Source organism: Callithrix jacchus, chromosome 16, assembly GCF_049354715.1.
Source record: "Callithrix jacchus isolate 240 chromosome 16, calJac240_pri, whole genome shotgun sequence".
Taxonomy (NCBI): domain Eukaryota; kingdom Metazoa; phylum Chordata; class Mammalia; order Primates; family Cebidae; genus Callithrix; species Callithrix jacchus.
In genome coordinates, this window is record NC_133517.1 from 7171435 (window position 1) to 7196891 (window position 25457).

Sequence of the window (25457 nt, forward strand, 5' to 3'; positions counted from 1 at the left end):
ACATAGAAACTGAAGACTGTAATTATTGCGAAAAATTCCAAACATACACATAATTCTCTTATATACAGTTTTTCATTCGTAACTTCCTAGACTCTATCAACAAGTATATTTGTTAACTATATGTACAAATACATTATACACTTTTTTTTGCAAATACTATACTGAATATTTCCCCATTCTATTTAATATAATATGATCTTTCATACTTTATGAAACTCTAAAACTAAAATTTTTTTTGGGAAAAAGAGAAGAGTTCTACTGCAAAAAAAAAAAAATGCTTTACATACATAATTTTTTTATGCTAAACTCCAATTTCCTTAAAGTAAACTTTCAGGCATGGATATCCAGATTAAGTATGTAATTTCTTTTGATATTTGTTACATATTGCTATACTGAATTCCAAAAGAACTGTACTCAGTAAGGCAATTACACATTTCAGTGTAACCACTGTAACTCTGTTAGCATTTGTGTGTGCACACTTAATTACACATAGCGTTGACATATACATTTTGCCAAGATACTTTAAAATTTCTTTGATTAATAATGAGACTGAGAATTCCTTCATGAGTTGGGTTTTGGGCAACTTCTGAGGTGAGAAATTTTAGAAAAAAAACCACATTGCAAGTAATGACTGTAACTGAAATCAAAACGCAGACTTTACTTAACCCTAACAATAGAAATCGCTGAATTGGAATTTCTTAATAATATATGCTGCTTTTAGGAGCATCAGCATTTGACATGACACAAACTGTAATTTCTGGATAGAGGGTGTGTGGTGTACAGATGTGTGTGTCATGTGTGTGGTACGTGCATAAGTGGTATGTGACGTGTGGTGTGTGTTACGTATGTATGAGTGTACCATATTATACGTATATACACATCCACGTGCCACTACAGTATCGTGTTGTAACAAAAGAGGACAAGAAGTTAAGAGATGTATGTTGTAGACCTAGCTCTGCCTCCAGAAAAGTTAATCACAGTTTTTGAATCTGTTTCCTCATCTGTAAGAATCTAGCTTTATGAATACTATACAGTTATCTTAACAGGAAGTAAGAAAATAAATGTGAAAGTAGGGTGAAAAGTTATTTGACCTGCTTTTTTGTCTGTTAGATGTTATGTTACTAGAGAAAGATATCCGAGGTATAAAACTGGGAGTTTCTCATACTTGCCTACATGCCAGTTTATAAGTGGCACTCTCCTTGGCCCTAAAACCAAGTACCTTAAAACATCTACCTTCTGCATAGAATAACAGCCCCCTGGAATCGAAATCAGAATGCCTGGATGCCAGGAATGTCTTGATAAATGCAGATGTAGAAATATAGACTTAGGGGGATCTATCATGTCTCCTGCTTACTCACCTCCTAACTACACTCCCAGGAGGCCAGACAGGAAGGCCAGCATTGCAGATGCTGCCTCAAGGGCTTCCTGATTTCTACAATAACAGGAATGGCTGAGGCAGCAGAGCTAAGCATCCAGAGGCAAGAGGGTCCTGTGAACAAAACAAGCTGGAGGGCCAAAGTATTGGTGTGAGCTGGCCGGGTATTTGGAAGAGGACAGTTAATGAGAGGGTTCGTAGTGCCACAACAATGGGAAAGCCTCAGACACTGATCTGATCTGTAGGCACGTGACAGAGGCCTGGAGGGATCCAGCACGACAGTGTCAATAGTCACTCTTCTCTCCTCCAACAGCGTCTCACTGAAGGAGCAATTGGTCCTTAAAGGAAGAACACTTCCATAATATGGGAATCATATAAGAAATCTTTCTTCTATCAATTCCCAAAGGATGTGCAGTTACTTCTGAGGAGAAAAAAAAAATAACTGGACTTTTCAGCACTTGATAGACATTGTTCCCGAGGACTCAACACCTTTGTGTCCTGATGGTGGGGTGGAAGCTGCGTGGGAGTCAGATACAACTGGAGTCTGTGGTATTACTACCTGCCTAGAACCTGGGTTTACAGATGGGATCTACACTCACACATAGGCAGAGTTTCCACAGCTGTACCTTGACCTATGCTAGAATTCAAAGGGTTAAAGAAAAGCTTCTGAACTTCTCTTCCCTGCCACAAAAGCAACCAAAAGCAATACTGCATCTTTTAGAGGATGCAGACATTAATGCCACTGTCAGAGACTTGAAGGGTTCAGGGTGGGGACTCCCATCACATCTCTTTTATTGTGTGTAGGCCTGTGAGGATGACACACAGGTCTTTGAGAATGACAGTGGGTTATAACAAACTTTATCAAGGAGCAACTCCAGTTGATCAAGCCCATTGGATCAAATCAACACATTCCCTTATCTGACATGCAGCTTCTGATATGACGAACATGGTGTGTGTGTTTTCCTATCCCAATGGCAGGAAAAATGAAAGCAACCTGCTCTAACCATCTTGTCAACTCTGGTTAAGTGCCATAACTCAGTCTATAGGAACCTCAATCATCTTACCTGTCCACAAGACATCATGCTGATAGGATTTGTTAGCAAGAAGTAACAATACCCGAGGATACCCTGATTAGGCAAGTATTTGCAGGAGGGCAGAAGACACATATTCGAAAAGTCCAGCCTGCTCCCAGGGTAGCCTTTTGAGTACTACCTTGATCTATTTACTGAGTAACGTATAAAGCCTCCAGTATTGAATGGTCTAAGAAAAAGCTCGCTATATGGGCTAGAAGGCAAGCAATTGTGCCCTTGCCCCTGTAGCCAACGAACTGGGATACTCAAAGTCAAAACAGAATAGTGGAAAGTCCCAAGGTTTTGGGGTCATGTCATACTCCATATAGCAAGTAACTATCTTCCTTTTGATAAACAGATTGGCTTCATACTGTCTCCTAGTGGACAATGAACAGCTGAGATTTCACATTAGATAACAGTGAAACCATGCCCATGGGACCCACATGTACTGGGTATTGAGGCTCCAGAGAAGGACATGTTTAGGACACTGTGTCCTCAGGTGAAAGTCATATATGTAGGATATTTAGGTGTGAATAGCATCTGAAACTCAGTTCTGTCAGCAGGAAGCTTATATTCCTGATGTGCCTACTCTTGCATCTGCCATCCTTCCCTCAGTCCACACTAGGGCTCAGGGAAAGTCTGCATGACCAGCTGTCAGAGGAGCTGGTATCCAGATAGAGCAACACCGCATGGGCAGCAACTGAAGTCGGCTGTTGCAGCTTTGCAGCTCCCTTCAGAGAAGGCCCTGATGGAGGAACAGAGATTACCATGGCATGTCTTGGGTCCAGTCTGCCCAGAAGACATGGCAATGGATCACACTGATTCATGGGCAGCAGTAACCGCTGAGCTAAACCACTGGGAACACGCGTTAGGGGCACATCTCATGGACCACCTGACCCAAGCAAAAAGACAGCTTGCAGTGCAAGCCTCTACTCACAAAGAATCAGCGCTTACACTGACCAGCACAGACAAAGGAGGAAGAAGGCTGAGGAGCTAGCAGCAGGTGGCTGGAAAGAAGCATGTGGGTGGATTTCTTGAACTAGGAATAAGAAAGAATACCGTGTCCATATGAATGCTTACTGGAGAAGAGACTCTCAGAAACCAAGTGGACATGATAAATCACCCTATGAATGCTTGTCTCACTCTCTTCACAGTAGCCCAGAGCTTGTTTAGTGGGCTCATCAGCAAAGTGACCACAGTAGTAAAAGTACAACATGGGCAGGCTCCCTGCACAGAGCTCAGCTGTTTCCCAAATGAATGGAGTGTCAACTTGACAGGAGCAACAAACTGGAGGGACCACCTACTACAAAGTAGCCGATTAATTACACTGACCCCTTCTACCAGGACAGGATACTATTTTATCCTTACTAGAATATACACCTCCTCAGGTTTGGTTTTGTCTTCACTCTCTGCCAGTAACACTGCATATGTCCTCCAACACACTAGGTGACACATTTGGATACTTTAGGACATTCAGACCATGAAATGGGTAGTAACCACTTGCAGAAATGAGAACTCTAATAATTATGCATACTTCTTCCTTTCTTAGTGTGGCAAGTATCTATTTATACATGTAAACTCATTTCCTTTCTCTTTTTCTCCAGTTTTAGATAGGGTGTATTGGTGATATTAGCCATGCAATTCATTCCATAGGTTACAGGATCCCAGAATTCTAAGATAGAACACTGCCTAAATTAGAGAAAGAAAGAAGATCACACTGAGAACTTGTGCTGGTGGGGCTGACTACAGAAATGAAGGAGATTTGTGGACTTCCCTCTAGGGAGAGAGAGACCCTCATTATTTCTATAAGAGAGAACTGTATGATAGGTGTAAATAACCTGTTGCTGCTGTTATTTGGAAATGTAAGGGAGGTTTATGTTTACACAGAACAGCCAAACATGCAGCTGAAATAGCAGCATTTGCGCTGAACTGCCTGGCAGCTTTCCTCTTCACTGTGTTATTTCCAGGTGAGTGGGCAGCAGCCAAACATGCTCAGCTTAGAAAGCCTCGCCTGGATTCTGTCCTCTGCAACTGAGCTCTCAACTCTTGTAGCATTAATACAAGAAACAAAGGAGGTACTATATATGCAGAAATAATTTGAGAAAGTATAGAAACATCTACAGAAAGCATAATTTTCCATGTTATAGTTTAAGATTGAGAAAATCATGAGTCAGAAGATATATTCAATGTGCCAGGAGAGCAATACTCAAAAATAATAGAATTACATATACTGAAATCATGCACAAGATATAGGCTAAGTATACATATGATTGAGAAGTTAGTGAAAAAAATTTCACAAAAGCTAAAGATTCGGAGAGAGTGAACATTAATATTCTGGGTGGCACTGCTAATTTTGTCACTAGATGACCACAGATCAGTGCATTTGAAATGCCGCTGTTTGATCTGACAGTGTCTATTTCTTTTTTTGTTTTCTTTTTCTTTTTTTTTTTTTGAGATGGAGTCTCACTCTGTTACCAGGCTGGAGTGCAGTGGCATGATCTCGGCTCACTGCAACCTCAGCCTCCAGGGCTCAAGTAACTCTCCTGCCTCAGCCTTCCAAATAGCTGTGACTACAGGCACGCATCACCATGCCCAACTAATTTTTGTATTTTTTAGTAGAGACCGGGTTTCACCATGTTGGCCAGGATGGTCTTGATCTCTTGACCTCGTGATCCGCCCACCTCGGCCTCCCAAAATGCTGGAATTACAGGCGTGATCGGCTGATGGTGTCTATTTCTGAAAGTCATGGTGCTCAATTGTCCACAAGTAGATCGAATGTTTTAATGAAGCAAAAGTAGTTCTAGAGCCATTTCATAGATTCAAGTTAGCTTGATGGGAGAGAGAGAGCCTAGGGTGAAACTATATTTTAGAGGCAACCCGAAAGCTCTAACAGACTTTTTGAGCCAATACTAGTGCAAACATACATCCTGTATTTGGATATCAGTCTGTATTCTGAAAGTCTGACAGTCATAGACTTTGCATGAACTTCTGTCCTTAGTTACATGCCAGTGTAGTGCAGCCAAGAATCATACATCAAGCAATTTGTTATGTACTCTGCATATTTTCTGTGCTTAGTTTTACCAAAGTGATTTTCCAACAGTCAACAGGCATTTGTTGAGCTCCTTCTAGGCTGACAGCAGTAAATGCTCACTGATCCACATAAATGGTTTTTTAGGTTTCTTTTGCTAAACAGCTAGAATTTCTGATACTGAAAGTTAACTGAAGGACCATAGAGGACTTTGCTTCTAGATGGTAATGAGAAACCTAGTGATAGTGATTACAAACATTTTCTTAAATAAACAAAATAGGTACATATTGTGACACTGTTTATTCAGTACAGCATCAAAAAGCTAAATGAAGAAACACTGAATTTGGGATCCAAATGAACCAGTGAGGTAAGGTTATAGCAATTACTCAAAATAGATATTAAAGATATTCTTGACATTATGCCTTTCTCTCATTGCAAAGACTATAGAGTACATCACACATTTTGGACTGGTTGAAAATAAATACAAACATGTTAGGTCTAAGTCGGTGTGGCAAATGTACAAGTCTTGACCTGGTAGATATGCTCCCCTTTGGCAGTAAAGGAAAAGCCCAGAAAATAGCACAGAATATCTAGGATATACAGTAGTAACAGTAAAAAAAAACTTGGTCCTATTTTTATAGTTAGAATATAGATAATCTTCCTACAGACTATCTGGGAAGGTTATAAACAATGAAAGTATTCATTGAAACCCATAACTTAAGCGTTGTTTTGCATTACTGCTTTATTTTAAAACAAAAAAGCTATCTTTCAGTAATGTTCTGGGCTGCTTTTTAAAATGGTGATTTGAATATTACAGTGTGTTAGATCACAGAAGAGAGCATATTTAACCTGGGTTGCTTTGATAAAGAAACTGCTGACCTCAGTTATTCAAGATGGAACATATGCCAATGAGTGTCCTTGTTGCTCATTACCAGAATGATGATGCAAAAGAACTTTTAGATCAATTGGCCAACAATGTGCTTCCCTTTGGCCTATCACTGCCAAAACAAGAGAGAGAGAGAGAGAGAGAGAGAGAGAGACACAGACAGACAGATGGAGTGGGGGGGAGGTATCATCTGTCCTCCAATCTTAAGAAACACACACGGGTCTTTTAGTTTCAACACTGAAAGTTACACTTAATTCTTGACATTCTCTTTGTATTGATGCCATAGTCAATACAGAAAAGAAAGCAGTACTCACCTTCTTATTTGCTATTCTTTGGGTACCTCTAAATCACTCTGCTGTGCAAATGTATGCCATCTTTCAGCATCAAAGCACTGTATGTAACTACCACAATTCCCTTTGTTAAACTAACATAATGAACAGGTTCTCCACATGAAGACTGTGCCTTGTGCCTTATACAGTTTCCTTGCTAGCCTGTCTTTAGAGTGATGCCTAACAACAGCTGTCTAATGACCAGATAGACGGTTACTCCAAGCCCTATAAAACACTGTATTTCCATGCAATATTAGTTTAAACTAAACCCTTTACCCTTGTAGAACTAATACTTCCACCAAGCCTTATCAAAAAAATCAAGCAAAATTAAAAGCTGCGTTATGCTAAATGAAAAGCTGTAAAAAGCTTATCTTTTCTAAGTGCACAGATACTGTCTCCTGAACAGACCAAATGCTCAGTAAATACAAAATGACTGAAGTCATACAAGGTATCTTCTTTGAACACAGTGAAATGAAATTTGAAATCAACAGCACTATGAAATGTGAAAAATTGACAAAGATGTGGAACTTAAACAACACACTCCTAGATAACCAATGGGCCAGTGAAGAAATAATAGAAATAATGAAAAACACTTTGCCATGAATGAAAAGGAAAACACAGCAAAGCACAACTTATGACATCAAGCTAAAGCAATGCTCAGAAGGATATTTATAGTTATATATGCCTGTATTAAGAAAGAGAGACCTCAAATCAATCTCAACTTTCATCTTAAGAAACCAGAAAAATGAGGAGGACTCAAGATGGCGCTGTGAGAACAACCCAGGATTGGAGCTCTCGTTGAATCCGCAAACGGTGAGTCGGAGCTGCATTTCCAGACTGATCTTTGCTGCCCACAGAACGGGAAAACTCCCAAGTATAAAAAAGACACGGGACGCCAGGCAGTAGGTCTGCCTGGCGAAGCCGGCAGCCGGGGCAGTGGTGGCCGGCCCTACCCAGGAATCCCCACAGGGTGCATTTGTCCGGGTGCCCTGTTGAACCGGCAACCTGAGACTTGAGAGGGCTGGACTTGAGATTGAACGAGACTTGGACAGTAAGCCAGCCCAGGGGATTGAAGGGACAGATCGTTTGGGATACCCAGTGGGACGAACAAAACCGCGATTTCAAACTATCCCGAGCAGACGGTCCGAGACGCTCTGTGGGGGAGGGGCATACACCACTACCGAGGCAACCCGCCCCAACTGAGATACACGCCCACTGCTGACGCAGCCAGCCGTTGCCGAGGCAACCCGCCCCAACTGAGATACACGCCCACTGCTGACGCAGCCAGCTGTAGCTGAGGCAACACGCTACAACGAAGAGACTCCGCTGCAGGGCGTGGCGGAGACCACAGCAGAGCCTGCAGAAACAGGGCGAATCGCACAACAGCAGGGCGGAGCCTCAGCAGCCAAACAGTGGCTAGTCTGCCTTCTAGCTGGGCAGGACACCTCATCGGACATCGAAAAATAAAGCCCGAACCCCCCAACACAGAGCATTTGAGAAAAAAAGGGTTTTTTTTTTTCATGAGCTCTGTTGCAGCAGAATCAAACATAGCAGCCTAACAGCCCTGAATGAACAGAGCTAACAGCTCAGCAATTGAGCTCCAAAAAAGTACAGACTGTCTCCTCAAGCAGCTCCCTGACCCCTCTATATCCAAAAGACTGACATTTGGCAGGCATCATCCTGGGACAAAGATAGAAGAAAAAGAAGCGGGTAGCATCCCTCACTGTGCCACAGCTGCTAGAGGTGCATCCCAGACAAGCAGGGCCTGGAGTGGACTTCAGCAGTCGTACAGCAAAGGGGCTAGGCTGGTAGAAGGAAAACCAAGTAACAGAAATACTTCATCATCAACAATCTGGGTGTCCACTCAGAGAACCAATCGAAAAGTCAGCAACTACGCAGACGACAAGCGGATAAACCCACAAAGATGGGAAGAAACCAGCGAAAAAAGGAGGAAAACACCTGAAACCAGAACACCTCGCCTCCCAGAAAGGACCAGAACTCCTCACCAGCAAGGGAGCAAAGCTGGATGGAGAATGACTGTGACGAAATGACGGAATTAGACTTCAGAAGGTGGATAATGAGAAACTTTTGTGAGCTAAAAGAACATGTATTAAATCAATGCAAAGAAACTAAGGAACTTAAAAAAAGATATGAGGAAATGATAACAAGAATGGATAACTTAGGAATATGAATGAATTAAAGGAGCTGAACAACACAATACGAGAACTTCATGAAGCATGCACAAGTTTCAATAGCCGAATTGACCAAGCAGAAGAAAGAATATCTGAAGTCGAAGACCAACTCAATGAAATAAAACGAGAAACCAAGATTAGAGAAAAAAGCACAAAAAGGAATGAACAAAGTCTCCAAGAAATTTGGAACTATGTGAAAAGACCTAATCTACGTTTGATAGGTGTACCAGAAGGGGACGAAGAGAATGAATCCAAGCTGGAAAATACTCTTCAGGACATCATCCAGGAAAACTTCCCCCACCTAGCAAGACAGGCCAACACTCAAATGCAGGAAATACAGAGAACACCACAAAGATATTCTGCAAGAAGAGCAACCCCAAGGCACATAATCGTCAGATTCAACAAGGTTGAAATAAAGGAGAAAATACTAAGGGCAGCCAGAAAGAAAGGTCGAGTTACCCACAAAGGGAAGCCCATCAGACTCACAGCAGATGTCTCGGCAGAAACACTACAAGCCAGAAGAGAGTGGGGGCCAATATTCAACATTCTTAAAGAAAAGAACTTTCAACCCAGAATTTCATATCCAGCCAAACTGAGCTTCAGAAGTGAAGGAAAAATAAAATCCTTTGCAAACAAGCAAGTACTCAGAGATTTTGTCACCACCAGGCCAGCTTTACAAGGGCTCCTAAAAGAGGCACTACACATAGAAAGGAACAACCAGTACCAGCCATTCCAAAATCACACTAAAAGTTAAAGAGCATCAACATAATGAAGAATCTACAACAACAGGCAAAACAGCCAGTTAGCATCAAAATGGCAGTATCAAATTCACACATAACAATATTAACCCTAAATGTAAATGGACTAAATGCACCATTTTTATCCAATTTGCCAGTCTGTGTCTAAATCAAAAGACACAGACTGGCAAACTGGATAAAAATCCAAAACCCATCAGTGTGCTGTATCCAGGAAATCCATCTCACATGCAAGGATACACAAAGGCTCAAAATAAAGGGATGGAGGAAGATTTACCAAGCAAATGGAGAGCAAAAAAAAGCAGGAGTTGCAATTCTCATCTCTGATAAAATAGACTTTAAAGCAACAAAAATCAAAAGAGACAAAGAAGGCCATTACATAATGGTAAAAGGATCGATAAAACAAGAAGAGCTAACGATCCTAAACATATCTGGACCCAATGCAGGAGCACCCAGATACATAAGGCAAGTTCTTAATGACTTACAAAGAGACTTAGACACCCACACAATAATAGTGGGAGACTTTAACACTCCACTGTCAATATTCGACAGATCAACCAGACAGAAAATCAACAAGGATATCCAGGGCTTGAACTCAGACCTGGAGCAAGCAAACCTGATAGACATTTACAGAACTCTCCACCCCAAATCCACAGAATACACATTCTTCTCAGCACCACATCACACCTACTCTAAAATTGACCACATAATTGGAAGTAAAGCACTGCTCAAAAAATGCAAAACCACTGAAATCATAACAAACAACCTCACAGACCATAGTGCAATCAAGTTAGAACTCAGAATAGAGAAACCAACCCAGAACCGCACAGCTTCATGGAAACTGAACAACTGGCTCTTGAATGTTGACTGGGTAAACAATGAAATGAAGTCAGAAATAAAGAAGTTCTTCGAAACCAATGAGAACGAAGACACAACATGCCAGAACCTCTGGGACACATTTAAAGCAGTCTCTAGAGGAAAGTATATAGCAATAAGTGCCCATATGAGGAGAATGGAGAGATCCAAAATTGACACCCTATCATCAAAATTGAAAGAGCTAGAGGAGCAAGATCAAAAAACCTCAAAACCCAGCAGAAGACAAGAAATAACTAAGATCAGAGCTGAACTGAAAGAGATTGAGATACGAAAAACCCTTCAAAAAATCAATAAATCCAAGAGCTGGTTTTTTTAAAAGATCAACAAAATAGACCACTAGCCAGATTGATTAAAAATAAGAGAGAACAACCAAATAGATGCAATAAAAAATGATAAAGGGGAAATCACCACAGATTCCACAGAAATTCAAACCATCATCAGAGAATATTACAAACAACTCTATGCACATAAACTAGTAAACCTGGAAGAAATGGATAAATTCCTGGACTCCTGTGTCCTCCCAAGCCCAAACCAGGAGGAAGCTGAAACTATGAATAGACCAATAACAAGGTCAGAAGTCGAGGCAGCAATTAAGAGCCTACCACACAAAAAAAGCCCAGGTCCAGACGGGTTCACAGCCGAATTCTACCAGACACACAAAGAGGAGCTGGTACCATTCCTTCTAAAACTATTTCAAACAATCCAAAAGGGGGAATACTTCCCAAATCATTTTACGAGACCAACATGATCCTGATACCAAAACCCGGCAGAGACCCAACAAGAAAAGAAAACTTCAGGCCAATATCCATGATGAACATAGATGCAAAAATCTTCAATAAAATATTGGCAAGCCGATTGCAACAGCAAATCAAAAAACTTATTCATCATGATCAAGTAGGATTCATCCCGGGGATGCAAGGCTGGTTCAACATACGCAAGTCTATCAACGTAATTCACCACATAAACAGAACCAAAAACAAAAACCACATGATTATCTCAATTGACGCAGAGAAGGCATTTGACAAAATTCAACAGCCCTTTATGCTAAAAACCCTCAATAAACTCGGTATCGATGGAACGTATCTCAAAGCAATAAAAGCTATTTACGACAAACCAACAGCCAATATCATACTGAATGGGCAAAAACTGGAAGCATTCCCTTTGAAATCCGGCACTAGACAAGGATGCCCTCTCTCACCACTCCTATTCAATATAGTACTGGAAGTTCTAGCCAGAGCAATCGGGCAAGAAAAAGAAATAAAGGGTATTCAAATAGGAAAGGTGGAAGCCAAATTGTCTCTATTTGCAGACCACATGATAGTATACCTGGAAGACCCCATCACCTCAGCCCAAAAACTCCTGAAACTGATAAGCAACTTCAGCAAAGTCTCAGGATATAAAATCAATGTGCAAAAATCACAAGCATTCGTCTACACCAATAACAGACTTAAAGAAAGCCAAATCAAGAACGAACTGCCATTCGCAATTGCTACAAAGAGAATAAAATACCTTGGAATACAACTCACAAGGAACGTAAGGGACCTCTTCAAGGAGAACTACAAACCACTGCTCAACGAAATCAGAGAGGACACAAACAAATGGAGAAACACTCCATGTTCATGGTTAGGAAGAATTAATATCGTGAAAATGGCTATACTGCCCAAAGTAATTTACAGAATCAACGCTATCCCCATCAAGCTACCATTGACTTTCTTCACAGAACTGGAAAAAACCACCATGAACTTCATATGGAACCAAAATAGAGCCCGCATAGCCAAGTCAATTCTAAGCAAAAAGAACACAGCGGGGGGCATCACACTACCGGATTTCAAACTATACTACAAGGCTACAGTAATCAAAACAGCATGGTACTGGTACCAAAACAGAGATATAGACCAATGGAACAAAACAGAGGCACCAGAGGCAACACAACATATCTACAACTATACAATCTTTGATAAACCTGACAAAAACAACCAAGGGGGAAAGGATTCCCTGTTTAACAAATGGTGTTGGGAAAACTAGCTAGCCATGTGCAGAAAGCAGAAACTGGACCCCTTCCTGACACCTTACACTAAAATTAACTCCAGATGGATTAAAGACTTAAACATAAGACCTGGCACCATAAAAACCCTAGAAGGAAATCTAGGCAAAACTATCCAGGACATAGCAGTAGGCAAGGACTTTATGAACAAAACACCAAAAGCATTGGCAACAAAAGCCAAAATAGACAAATGGGACCTCATGAAACTCCACAGCTTCTGCACGGTAAAAGAAACAGTCACTAAAGTGGATCGGCAACCAACAGAACGGGAAAAAATTTTTGCAGTTTACCCATCTGACAAAGGGCTGATATCCAGAATTTACAAAGAACTCAAACGGATTTACAGGAAAAAAACAAACAAGCCCATTCAAAAGTGGGCAAAGGATATGAACAGACACTTTACGAAAGAAGACATATATGAGGCCAACAATCATATGAAAAAATGCTCATCGTCACTGGTCATCAGAGAGATGCAAATCAAAACCACATTGAGATACCATCTCACGCCAGTTAGAATGGCGATCATTAAAAAATCTGGAGACAACAGATGCTGGAGAGGATGTGGAGAAAAAGGAACACTTTTACACTGTTGGTGGGAGTGTAAATTAGTTCAACCATTGTGGAAGACAGTGTGGCGATTCCTCAAGGCCTTAGAAATAGAAATTCCATTTGACCCAGCAATCCCATTACTGGGTATATATCCAAAAGACTATAGATCTTTCTACTATAAGGACACATGTACATGAATGTTCATTGCAGCACTGTTTACAATAGCAAAGACCTGGAATCAACCCAAATGCCCATTGATAATAGACTGGATTAGAAAAATGTGGCACATATACACCATGGAATATTATGCAGCAATCAGAAATGATGAGTTTGTGTCGTTTGTAGGGACATGGATGAATCTGGAGAACGTCATCCTCAGCAAATTGACACAAGAACAGAAAATGAAACACCGCATATTCTCACTCATAGGTGGGTGATGAGAAATGAGAACACATGGACACAGAAAGGGGAGTACTAAACACTGGGGTCTATTGGGGGGAAAAGGGGAGGGCCAGTGGGAGGGGGAGGTGGGGAGGGATAGCCTGGGGAGAAATGCCAAATTTGGGTGAAGGGGAGAAGGAAAGAAAAGCACACTGCCATGTGTGTTCCTACGCAACTATCTTGCATGCTCTGCTCATGTACCCCAAAACCTAAAATCCAATAAAAAAATAATAATAATAAAAAAAAAAGAAACCAGAAAAATAAGAACAAACAAAACCCAAAGCAGGCAGAGGAAGAAAATCACAAAGATTAGGCAGAAATACATGAAATAGAGAATAGAAAAACAATTAAGGAAACAAATGAAGCCAAAAGATGGTTGCTTGAAAAGATCAACAAAATTAACAAACTATTAGCTAGATTGACCAAGAATAAATGAAAGATGGCTCAAACTGTGAAAATCAGAATTAAAAGGGGGGAAGCACTACCAAGCTTACAGAAAGCAAAGAGATTGTATAGCACACTAAAAGAAAGTAACCTGAGCAACTGTGCACCAATAAGTTAGAAAATGGAAATAAAATGGACTAACTTCTAGAAAGGCACAAACTCCCCAAACTGATAGGTAGAAATAAAATCTGGGCCAGGCGCAGTGGCTCACGCCTATAATCCCAGCACTTTGGGAGGCCGAGGTGTGTGGATCACGAGGTCAAGAGATTGAGACCATCTTGGTCAATATGGTGAAACCCTGTCTCTACTAAAAATAGAAAAAATTAGCTGGGCATGGTGGCGCGTGCCTGTAATCTCAGCTACTCAGGAGGCTGAGGCAGAAGAATTGCCTGAACCCAGGAGGCAGAGGTTGCGGTGAGCCGAGATCGCGCCATTGCACTCCAGCCTGGGTAACAAGAGCGAAACTCCGTCTCAATTAAAAAAAGAAAAGAAATAATAAAATCTGAATAAATCTATAACAAATAAAGAAATTCAGTCAGTAACTTAAAACTTCTGACCAAAAAAACAAAAAAACAACTTAGGGCCAGTTAGCTTCAGTGGTGAATTCTACCAAATGTTTAAAGAGAAATTCAGAACAATCTTTTACAAACTCTTTCAAAACAAATAAGAGATGAGGGAACTCATTCTTTGAGGTCATTATTACTCTTATGCCAAAATAAAAGACATCACAAGGAAATTACAGACCAATATCTCTTATGAATATATATGCAACAACTCTGACAAAATGTGAGCAAATCAAATCTAGCAACACAACTAAATGAGATTTATACCATGACTGTTAGGTTGCTTTACCACTGGAAACTCAATTAATGTAATAGAATCATCTCAATAGAATAAAGAACAAGTCATATAATAATCTACATAGACACAGAAAAGGCATTTGACAAAATCTAACACATTTTCATGATAAAAACACTCAAGAACTTGGAAATACAAGACAGCTTCCTCAATCTGACAAACAGCAGTCACAAAAGCCCTGCAACTAACATCAGACTTAATGGTGAATGCTTTCCCTGAACAGTTTCCCCCTAAGATCCAGAACAAGGACAAAGATGTCTGCTCTCGACACTTCAATTCAACGTTGTACTAGAGGTTCAAGTCAGGGAAATGAGGTGGGGCGGGGGGGAAGAAATGAAGGCATCCAGATTGAAAAGAAAGAAGTACAACTCTCTGTTAGCAGATGACATAATCTTGTATATTACAAAGAATCTTAAAAAAACTATGATCAGTAATAAATGAGTTTAACAAGTTTATAGGATATAAGATCAATATAGGAAAATCAAATGTATTTACTTAAAAAAATTAAATTATATTTCTATGAAAATGAAATTTAAAACAAACATTTCATTTATGATAGTATCAAAAAATAATATACTTTAACAAAGAAAGTATAAAACTTGTGTTCTAAAAACTATAAATCATCATTGACAGAAATTAAAGAATACTTAAGTAGAATGACATTCCATATTCGTGGATTAGAAGATAATATTGTCAAGATAGCAATGTAATCTACATTGATCTCAAGATTCAACACAACCCTATCAAAAACTCATCTGGCCTTTTTGCAGAAATTGACAAGCTGATTTTAAAATTCATATGAAAATTCAAGGGACCTACAACAACAAGAACAATATGGAAAACAAAGACTCATACTTTTTAATTTCAAAATGTACTATAAAGCTATGCTAATCAAGATGGGATGGTACACAGACCTAAAATTAATAGTGGCATAATGAGAGAAATATAAATCAATGGGAAAGAATTGATCCTTGAACTTATAGTGAATTCATTTTCAATAAGGGTGCCAAGAAAATTCAGTAAGAAGAAATATTTTCAAAAATGGTGCTAGAACTGGATATTCACAGGCAAAAGAATTTGAATCCCTTTTTACACCATACACAAAAATTAACTCAAAATAGATTGCAGATCTAAAAGTAAGAGCTAAAACTATAAAATTTTTGAAAGAAAAAATCAGAGCAAATATTTGTAATCTTGGACCAGGCCATGGCTCCTAGATATGATACCAAAAGGACATATGACAAAAATTAAAACAATAGATGCTGGACTGAAAAGTAACAGTGAATGGGTAAAAGGTTTCTATTCAGGGTAACCAAAATGTTCTCAAATTTACTGTAGTGTGGTTGTACAACTCTGTGAGTATATGAAAAACACTTAACTATATGTTTTTAAATAAAGAATTGTATACTATGTTAATTACATCTTTTTTGGGGGGTGGGTAAAGCAGCTCTCATATACCTGTTTTACTTACATCCTTTTAGATGATACTTGTACCATCTCAGAGGACAAGGAATGAAAGACAGGTGAAGGTGAATTTCCCAATGTGCCCACAGTCCCAACTGATCTGGATACAGGTGAACAAAATATTCATTTAGTAAAAGGAGCTCAATTCCTGGACATGTGCACTATGCAACAGAAGGGTGCTGTGGTTAAAAATGCATATTCTTGGTGGCAATATTGTTGCCATGTTATTTCCATCAGATCCTTGATCTATGCAATACACATACAAGATAGCAAAATAAGATTCCAAACAGTAACTTTACGAAAATACTGTCACTAAAATAGACTTGGTTACAACTCCAAAGATTCACTGGGGTGGCTCTGTCTCATCAATGGTGAACATTACAAGAGTCACCCACAGCCCCATACCACTTCCCTTTCATTGTCACTAGATGGAACATTTGCAAGTCCTATGACAGAATGAGAAAAAACAGTAAGATTTTCTCATCCTCTAAACTCTGAGTGGGCCCCCTGCTGCTACCACCCCAGGCTCCAGGGCCTCTCCCAGGCTCCAAACCTCTGCTCAGATCACCAGGACAATAGCAACCATGAGGGTTTGCAACTCTTCTTTCACAGTGTTACTGAAAAATAAGTAGGCTTTAAAAATGAAAGCATTGGTCTACATTTTAACATTTTCCTACTGAATCTTGAAGTGTTAAAACAAAGCACAATACTTAAAAGACACCCTATTTTTCTTTTCTTTTCTTAAATGTTTTAAGAAATTTAAAGCATTAATTTCTTTTCTTAAATGTTTTCTAGAAAATAAATTTTAAAACCTGTTTAAATAATATATTAAAATAATAACGGTATCTGTGGCATTAACTCTGGGTTTCTTATTGGTAGCAGGTTTAGAGATAATAAACACTGTCAAATCTCTATGGAATATATGAATTTTTCTACAATGCCATTCCAAATTATAGCAAATTCTGTTACTGGAGATCTATGCTATGAATGGCACTGTGTCATATCCATTGTTTCTGCTCTTAAGCAGGTAGCAATCTCCAAAGTAGGAAGATAGAATAAACCTATGTATAACTCTTGCATTAAGCAGAATATGCAAGTGCTATATGCAAAGTACTAGTTAAACAGACACACACGCACACACACGGAGACACACACAAACACACACACATATTCCAATGGTTCAAACACTAGAGAAAGCCCATCCAGCTGGAAAGAATCAGTAGAGACTTCATCAGGAAGAATTTGAGATGTCTCAAATGAAGAGTCAAGACATTCCGGGCACAATGAGGGTGGAAATACCAGGAACATTGAGTTAGTTCATTAATTGGGCCAAAGAATGAATGGCAGAACAACAGAAAATGCACATGGAAAAGCTGCATTAGGGAAAACTTGTACACGGAGAAGCAGGCTGTAATGTACATCTCAAGGAACCATCTAAGATTTCTGAACAGATGAGCAGTAAAGCTAGACCTGATTCCTAAATTCACATCTCAGCTGTGACAACACCCAAACGAGGACCTACAATGGCTTGAGGAAAGAAAGTCATAGAAGTAGGCAGGTAACCAGCTAAAGGCCATTGCAATGATTTAGAGAAGAGGTAAAAGGACAGCAGTGAAAATGGAAAAGAGAAGGAACCAAAGAGCCCGTCTGGAGGAAGAGTCTACGAAGACCGAGGCACTCATTTGTCACTAAGCATTGATTTACAATCAGCAGGGTGCAAGAAGTGAATTCATTAGGGCTAAAATGCACCATGGTTTATCTGTTTCTTAGGGATGAGAGACCTGATTAATTTAAAAAACCAACCTCTCTGTAGAGGAAATGGCCTTTATGAGAAGTCTGCCTACTTGGCCAGACATTGGTTTTATACCTTGGGAAGAATAAAATTATGTGCGGGTGGAGTTCAGGCCATGACTGCATCTGGCAAATGGAAAAGGAAATCAGGGGAGGGACAAACCATGCACTGAAGACATGGCATGTAGGTTGGGAGTTTGCTGCTAGAGAGCAGCATGAGCCATGCTTGTCACATCATGTCCAGCTTCTTCACATGTAGCACAGGGAAGGGGCGAATCTGATGCACAGGGGTCTAGTTATGCAGGCTTCTCTTTTCAGGTTGGGGAGTGAGAGACCTGGCCGCTATCCAGGGGTGGTGTCACATGGTTAACCACATGACAGCGTCACCTTGTTCCTCCTATGCTGCCTGGCCTCCTGGGGTCTGGCTCCTTATCATATCTTTGTAGGTTGCTGTGTGGTTAGAGATCTCAGCATAGAATCACTGTAAAAACAAAAGGTTCAATATTGGCCTTTTTTCCTTTTCTTTTTAAAAGACAGGGTCTCAACTATGTTGCCCAGACTGGAGCGCTGTCGCAGGATTATACTTCACTATGGCGTTGAACTTGTGGGCTCAAGCCATCTTCCTGCTTTAGCCTCTGGAGTAGGTGAGACGACAGGTGTGTGCCACCATGCCGGGCTAATGCTGGGGCCACACCCTTCTGGGACACCAAAGCAAACATCAGAGAACAGCACCTCTGAACAGCTGCCCCTGGCCCTTGGTGATTTCACTGCATTCGTGTTCTTCCTCCCTGCACCTAAGTTTTGTAGTTACCTAAGATAGCCACTCTGCCTCAACATTTTTTTTAAAAATTCTCTCAGGCTTACAGAAAACATTCAAAAACTTTGATATTCTTGAGCCAGATTCATGAATGGTTAGCAGATTAGACAGACAGACAGACAGACAGATAGATAATTTGTGGTGGTCATTGTGGCTACTAATATTATTTTGCTGAACCACAGAGAATAAACTGCAGACATCATGGCCATTTAATTCTAAATAGGTCTGGATATGTTTCTAAGAACAAGGCGATTCCCTTGGAATGCCACAGTGTGGTGAACACATTCAGGAAATGTGACACTGATAGAATACTATAATCCAAGATGCAATTCATGTTCAAATATTAACAATTGTCCCAATGATATCTTTTATAACAAATCTTTTCTAATCCAGGATCACAATTGTGTCTGGTATCAGCTACCTGGTTTTTACTGTTGCTTTTCTATGTCCAAAACTATGAGACCCTCTCTGCCAAATACACCCATCTGTAGCAACTGAGCCTCAGGAAACTTAACAGCATGAGCTACTTACTGCCTGAGGAGGATAAGGGGCCAGTGTCACTGAGCCTCACCCACCATGTTCTGCTCTGGAGGATGGATTTACCTTCAAGAAGGCACTGCACATGGGACTATGAGGTTCACCAGGACCTCAGGAGCAGGAGGACAAGGCCAGGAGCAGGAGGACCAGGCCAGGAACAGCTGAGCCCACCCTAGGTGAGATGACCCATCTTGTTAGGCCTTACCAACAAATTCACAGCAGCTTCAAAGAGCATTGAGCCCATACTGGGTACTGCAGGGGGACTGACCCATCTGCCCTCAATGTGTTGATATATGTATAAAGCCCTTAAAAGACAAGTGAGCTCTCATCAAAAGTTACTACTTTCATTGCTATGACTGCTTCTCTTGGGTTCCTGATTTTGGTGAAGAAAACTATAACTGCAACTTCCCTTCACTCATTCCACACTTTATTAAGTAACTTCTTTGGGTCGGGTCACGTGTCAAGCACTTGGTCTACCTTCCCTTGTAGAGAATACTGCTACAACCCTAGCTATGGAAATCTGAGAACCGGTTCAATCAAATTACTCTGGAAATAGACAATCACAGAAATAGTTTGCTAACCTGATAAAGACGCAACAACATTTTTTTGTAACATAAAATTGTACTTGATCATTTTCCAGGTTTCAAGGTGGGTATCAAAATTTGAGAGCTTTCATTAGTAAAACTCAAACTCCATCTTATCCTCTCTCACACTCACATCTAAGACTGCACAGGCACCACTTGACTGAAATAGCTAGAATCCAATGACACATACTACAGTGGCGACCAAGGTTTTCGGATCACGAACATAATGAACCTCAAAGGTCATATAGCTGAGACTGATGATTTTACTCTGGGCCACAGATTCCCATGAACAATCAGATATAAAGGGATCCTCTCCCTAGAAAAAAAGAGCACATACTAATCTTCACAGGATCCCTATCCCAGAGCTAAGACAATGATACTGTTAATCAATTCCTTTGTCTTGTCTTTGGAGTTCAATTTCTTAGTCACTTCTCTCAGAGAATCTGTGCAACCGCCTATCCTAAATAGGTCATCTATTCCTCTACTTTTGAGATGGCAGTCACCCCAAAGGGGCAGCAGAAGGAAATGATTGGTGCTACAGGGAGTATCTTTTCAGGACTTATTAGAACCAGGAAAGGCATTTAGCCTGCTCTGTTTGGGGTGCAGACAGGCTGCATATCTGACCTCTTGGGCTGCCATTTTCTACTAACTTTGTTGTTGAACGGCAGGAAATAAAAAGTTGATATAAACTGGATGACAAAGGCTATAAAGTTGGTTTTTTTTTTTTTTTTTGAGACAGAGTCTCACTCTTGTTGCCCAGGCTGGAGTGCAATGGCATGATCTTGGCTCACGGTAGCCTCTGCCTCCTGGGTCCAAGTGGTTCCTTTGCCTCAGCCTCCTGAGTAGCTGGGACTACAGGCATGTGCCACCATGCCCAGCTAATTTTTTGTATTTTTAGTAGAGACAGAGTTTCACAGTGTTAGCCAGGATGGTCTCAATCTTCTGACCTTGTGATCCGCCCACCTCAGCTTCCCAAAGTGCTGGGATTACAGGCATGAGCCACTGCGCCCAGCCAGCTATAAAGATTTTTAACACATAAAACAAGGCTTACTTTAAGTAATTATCCCAATATATAAGAATAAAAGAAAGTTTTAAAAAAGAAGACAACTCCAAGAGTAAAAATCTCACTCACACACACACACACACACACACACACACCCAAGTAGCTATGAATCCCTGAATGAAAAAGAGCAGGGTCTCTACAGCTGAGTCAGCAAGAATAGGGAAGCTTAGACCTGCCCGACTCTGGGCACCACCCACTGTGGAGGAGCCGAGGGGCCTTTCCTTGGGAAGGGGGAAGCCAGGGAGGGGGCAGCCAGCAAGTAAAAATTTTATAGGGTCAGGATTGAGTAAGAAAATAAGTAGAAAAGCTTTTTTTTTTTGCCTTTTTTATTCCGTTTTAGGTTTTGGGGTACTAGAAAAGCTTCTTAAAAACACAGCTGCTGCCCATGAGGATTCAGTTGGGGAGGCGGTATCAAACCCACAATGCAAAGGTCAGAGGACTCAGGCGCTATGCCCTCTTCCCTCATATCTTGCCAACTGCTCTTCATTTTTCAAGAAGCATCTCTGAAGTCTTTGCCTGGGCTCAGTGCAGAGACTGGAGCCCTACAAACCTGTCTCCAAACACTCTCTCCTGTGGTTGCCCTGTTAGTCATTTCTCCCCTTCACTAGGCAGGATGAGGAAAAGATCTGTGCCCCAGCACTTACAGCCTCAGAGAATAGCTGCTCCATCAATGTCTGCTGGCCCCGCACATGAGAATGCAAGCAAAGGCACCAGTGGAAGATGGTCTCATGTAGAGAAGACAAAGTCATGAGACATTTTTTTTTTTTTGAGACAGAGTCTCACTCGATAGCCCAGGCTGGAATGCAGTGGCATGATCTTGGCTCACTGCAACCTCCAGCTCCTGGGCTCAAGTGATCCTTCTGCCTCAGCCTCCTGAGTAGCTGGGACTATATGTACACACCACCATGCTCAGCTCAGCCTCCCAAAGTGTTAGGATTAGGCCAGAAATGGAAAGATGTACATGAGTTTGAGGAGTCACAAAGGATTAAAAAAAAAAAGGAATGAGTAAGCGTGTGGGAGAAGATTTTAAAGCGCAGATGTAAACACTGACGGTGGAACTGCTCATGACGCTATCAGCAACAGAAGGGAAGTACGTACTTTAGGTATAAGTACCCACTGACCATGCTCAACATGTGCTGTACATAACATGTAAACTACATTCTCACATGAAAACTGACAGATGCTAGGACATGAAGAAACATGCCAAAATGTTTGTTATTTACTCTGAGTAGAACAATATATGAAAAATACTGACTTTGGTCTACATTAAAAACGATAATATCATCTACATGCAATTGAAGGCAGATCACTATCTCGCCTAAAATGTGGCTGAATATTTTAAGAACAAAGAGCAAAGACTAAGAACTCTATTATCTCCAGAGAGTTCCTCTTCAACAACTTCTAGTGATCCTTTCTAGTCTTTTTTTAAACTCAATTACGTGGAGTCAACCTTGTCAATCATATAATCAGCCTGGTCACTCACATGGGCTGGTCTCCCACAACTGTTTTCCTACCTCCAAGTTCCTTTTTTTCCTTTGTATTCATTCTGTCCGTAGTCATTCAATACACACTGAACACAAACACTGAAGTGGCCAGAAATACAGTAGGAAGCAAAACAGACAGTGCCCTGTGGAGCCTCCCAGGTTCAGGTGATTCTCCTCTCTCAGCCTCCAGAGGAGCTGGGATTACAGGCATGTGCCACTATGACTGGCTAATTTTTGTATTTTTTTAGAAATTTAGAAATTTAGAATTTTAGAAATTTTAGAAGTTTAGAATTTAGAAATGGAGTTTCTCCATATTGGCCAGGCTGGTCTTGAACTCCTGGCCTCGAGTGATCTGCCCACCCTGGCCTCTCAAAGTGCTTGAGATTACAGGCATGAGCCACCACACCTGGCCAACCATCAATCCTGAGGTACATTAAAATTCTCAGTTTTTCATGTACCATTATACATACAAATGTCCGATTATATTCCTCTTTCCAGAGATCTGTCATGTACTACAAACCTAAATGGAATGTAATGACCAGAAAAGACCATTATACATTATAGATGTCATAAGATTGTGACAGTGACCAAGAAGTCAGTCAGAAGATAGCAGCACTCACATACATTCAACAGTAACATCACAAAGATAGCATTACAGCAGTGATTCTTGTGCTGTCCTTCAAGAAAGAGCTTTCACCTTTTCTGTCATTACTACCACCACTATTCAACAGTTTCATGATGGCAGCTGGGTTTGCCAATCATCTTGAATTAACTTTTCAATATCCCTACTTTTGCTTTCATGAAAAAAAGCGTTTTTGTTTTGTTTTGTTTTCTGAGATGGAGTCTCACTCTGTCGCCCATGCTAGAGTGCAGTGGCATCATCTTGGCTCACTGGGAGCCTCCACCTCCTGGGTTCAGGTGATTCTTCTGCCTCAGCCTCCCGAGTAGCTGGGACTAAAGGCATGTGCCACCATGCCCAGCTAATTTTTTTTTTTTTTTAAAGTAGAGATGGGGTCTCACCATCTTGGCCAGGCTGGTCTCGAACTCCTGACCTTGTGATCCACCCACCGCAGCCTCCCAAAGTGCTGGGATTACTGGCATGAGCCACTGTGCCTGGCCAAGTGGTTACTTTTATCAACATTCTATCAGAAAGGTCTAGCAAGGTTAGCAAAATTAGTATTAAAGCCTCTAAAGTTTGGACAATGAGAAATCAAACCCATTCCCAATGAAGGGATTAATCATTATAAAGGAATGAAGAACCCTCTCATTGGGCCCCAGGAACAGATGCTGAGACCCTTCCTGCTGACTCAGCTCATCTGGACAGGAAGGAGAAGATGCTGGGCCTTTTCCAGACTCTCAGCTGTGCCTCATATAAACTCTGAAATCCAAGTCAGGCTACATGGGAGCACATAGGTTGCTCACCGATCCCTGAGGGCACCAAGAACACTTGATCCCGGATTGTACCCTTTCAGTTTATATAAACGAAGCTGTTCACCATTCTGACATTTGACATCATCCACCAACTACCCACTAACACTATCTGTTACTGCAGAATGTTTGGAATTTCCTTGTTTTTAAGAGCTGGAAAGTTTCAAGTACAGATCTTACATTTTAACAAAGTAGTACATGCTATTACTTTTAGGGATTTAGGACCTTTCCTCCTAGATTACTCAATTAGGACATACTCTTCTAATCAAATACTTAACCCACACACTAAGAGACAAACATGTCTGTGTCTAAGAGACAGCTTTTAAACAATTCCATGAACACTGCAGGATAACATTTTAAATCAGGTAATTGCTTAATTGATTTCCTCCCAATCTTCCACTTTAGACACTAAATCCATCTTGTCTTTTCCTTATACTTACTTCTAAGTCTTCAGTGTCCAACACAGTATTCAACTGTGGCCGGGCAGGTCTTAAACTCAGGCAGGCTCTCATGAGTAGTAGATGGATACATTTTCCTTTATTTGGTAGATTTTAAACAGGAAAATACTGGTAAGATAGCGGAAGAAGTTCTCCAAGATAATACTTTACTTTTTCTTTTGCCCTAAGCCTCAAAGAAGATGAATTCACATTTCTGCCTGGTGGTGAAATCTTTTTACTGTGGTTCATTTAAAGCTCAAAGCACCATGAGGCACAAACTAAGAGAAACTGGACGGTAAACACTGGAGAAGCTACTGTGGTCCTCACGGCATGATGGACTTGAACTATTAGTGCTCCTAACGGCTGTTCAGTTCTTGAGCACAAACTACTCTGTTTTCTAAAATCGATAAGCCTTGCTTCCCCAAACTTATAGTTCTATGAGTCTATAGAACGTTCCACTACAGTGTAAAACTAATTCCTTTCTGACAAGCTACCCTGGCCTGTCTGGGAAGAGCAGGTTGGCTTCAGGCCACTCCCCAGCTCCTGCTCATGGCTGCTTTACCACCTGAAGGAGAACCTCAGCCACAGGATCAGGTGCAGCTCTCCCTGCATTTCCCCTCACTACCCCACTTTACTTGGGGAGTAGAATTCAGCTGTGGGCTGTGCTGCTGAGCTAGCTTACCACAGGAGCCTGTTAATGACCTGAGGACAGAAGTTGTACCCACTATGGGAGTCAGAGCAGGGGAAACCTTCTCTTATCAGATAAGATACTTCCCAGCAAAGTAAGACAGAATTGTGCTCCACATCTCTTTCTTTTCTTTTCTTCTTCTTTTTTTTTTTTTTGAAAGAGTCTCACTCTGTTGTCCAGGCTGAAGTGCAGTGGCATGATCTCAGCTCACTGCAGCTTTTGCTTCCTGGGTTCAAGTGATTCTCTTGCTTCAGCCTCCTGTGTGGCTGGGATTATAGGCGCCCACTACCACGCCCAGCTAACTTTTTATATTTTTA

The 25457-nt window shown here is 40.9% G+C and overlaps 1 protein-coding gene across 16 annotated transcripts in view; it reads right to left on the bottom strand.

Moving 5' to 3' along the window:
* The window catches only part of SPIDR (scaffold protein involved in DNA repair), a 512165-nt gene that overhangs the window by 257642 nt on the left and 229066 nt on the right, over window positions 1–25457 (bottom strand). The gene's annotated exons all lie outside the window — the stretch shown is intronic.